This window comes from Aplysia californica, unplaced genomic scaffold (assembly GCF_000002075.1).
Source record: "Aplysia californica isolate F4 #8 unplaced genomic scaffold, AplCal3.0 scaffold00075, whole genome shotgun sequence".
In the NCBI taxonomy this organism is placed as follows: Eukaryota; Metazoa; Mollusca; class Gastropoda; order Aplysiida; family Aplysiidae; genus Aplysia; species Aplysia californica.
In genome coordinates this window covers 1,247,242-1,249,650 of record NW_004797345.1, presented here as the reverse complement: position 1 = coordinate 1,249,650, position 2,409 = coordinate 1,247,242, and positions in this window count along the sequence as shown.

Sequence of the window (2,409 nt, the reverse complement as noted above, 5' to 3'; positions counted from 1 at the left end):
TACGGCAATTGCATAAAGGCATTGGGTTTCCCCATTATAACCCCAAATTTGCCTTCCGAGGCATTTTCCGTAGATTTCCGTCAAGCCTACGTCAGTACGATGACTTTTTTCAACGCTACTGGCAATTTCATAAACATTTGTCGCTGCTAGCTGCATTCTGGGCCATAGCTTTGCCCTTTTGTGAACTGGACGCGGTATTGTTTTTCAGTGTTTCGCTTCCCAGGTATATCCCCGCCCGGTACCCTTACTCGACACTGACACAAACTATGCGATCCAAGCATCCATAATGACGAATGCTGACTACATGAGTTCCGGTAGCTTTGTTCGTTGGTTGTTGTTGTTTTTTGTTTTGTTTTTAGCAATTTTTATTTTAGTAGTAGCCCTGTAACGCCTCGATTACTGCTACATAACAACAGGCCTCTATCTATTCTCTACGGACATCCTCACTATTTGTGATTGAGCAAACCAGGCCTCCCCATTTGTTCTCTCAGCAAAGTGGCCGCCATATTTGCGTTGCTTGCTACTCCCGACAAGTCTTTGTAACCCCACGCCGCTCCACTTTTCGCGCCCTTGTTCTGTGTTGCTAACTAAAATTCCTTCAGTAATGAGGGTGGAAAAGTGGTCCAAAATTAAAGGGGGGGGTGCGCTGGCACATTCAACCTCATACCCCTGTACTAGTAGGAACAATTAAATCTGCTTTATTTCTCCTTCCCTGAATAAAAGAACAAGAGAAGATATGAAATTTTAGTGATTTTAGTACAGTAAACATGACAACTTTTCAAATATTTAGGAACAAACCAATTTCATTTTTTTAAAAAATTTTAAAAACCCACACAAAATAAGATCTATACAAAAGTTTTTAAAATGCACAGAAAATTGATGTAGTCAACCCAGTACCTATACTAGATCTAATACTAATGCTGAGGGTAATTTGCCATTTACAACATTAATAACAAGAACAAAAAAAGAAGTTTAATTCAGATATATCTAGATTCTAGATAATGTTTCACATGATCGTCGGTGGCGGCAAGCTGGAAAACAATAAACGGGGGATATGGGATAAGGAGCGGAAGGGTGTGCAAAAAATCTGAAAATTAATAAGCGCGTGGGGGAGGGGGGGGGGGGCAATTATTCGATACTTTAGAGTAAGCGCTTTTAAAATAACTGAAAGCTGCGGATTGTATGCGCAAATCATACTAAACAAACTGACAATATATTTCACTGTTTCTAGCTTGATAGGCCTACTCAATCATTCCCATCTGGATGAAACTGGGCTAGTCTAGTTTCAGAACCCTCGAAAAGGGGGCGCTTTTTATATATATATATATAAATAAATATTTATATATATATTTATATATAGATATATATATATATATATATATATATATATATATATATAGATAGAACTGTCCTCCTCCCCCCCCCCCCCCCCCCCTTTTATTGCCCCCTCATCTGGGCTCTCCTAGGCTGCTCTCTTTCTGCAGACTCTGCTACTCTTCTTTCTTACTGCTGTCTTTCAGCCACACCCGCCCTGATCTTAGGGCAGCCCTCTAGTAAGATCTTAATTACAACCATATCAGACAAGGGCGAACATTCTTGGAGGTTCCGTAAAGATGTGGTCCAAAATCGATAACGTAGGCTTTGGCTGCCACCCGGGCAAAATTCACTATTAATTCCCACAAAACTAAAAATGTTTATAAATCGTGCACTCATATGACAATATGCTGTTACGAGCGCTGTGAAACATTTACAGTTTTTTTTAATGTGGCAAACTTTCCTTTACCAAAATCGGCCTCATCTACTACAACAGAAGCCACAATTAAGTCTTCTTAATTGATTAATTCTTCTAATAACTCATCTGTTTTGCTTGACAAATATTATTGTTGTTTTCTGGTGGATGCGTTGGTCAGCATCATAATTATATTGGCGGACAACACAGGCCCTAATTAATTTAAGGGCGCATATTTTGCCCGGCATTTGACGATATAACGGAGTTACCCGTGGCATGGTGCGTACTATTTGCACCGATTATTTTTTAATTATTTTTGGGAGGGGGGTGAATTAAAGCAAAGATAGTACAAGACAAGATGGGCCACTTCTCTCTTTGAGCCAATTAAAAAAGTGTCCTCAAAATTTGGTGGCGCCCTCTTCACAAAAGCGCACTCTTTGCGAACAGAGTTACCCTACTTGAGTTTTAAAAAATCAAAGTGAAACTAGCAAGTTTTGGGATAAATTTCAGAAGAACGCTTTTTAAAAATGGTTACGCTGACAAAAAACCTCTTCCGGAGGAAAAGGAGATGGTTTTCTTCGTTTAATTTGACTTTAGAATGAAGGGCGAGAGGTCATTAACATTTTTAAAACCTAAAACTCCGCACTGAACATACCCGAACTGCTGATGAACAGCAGTCG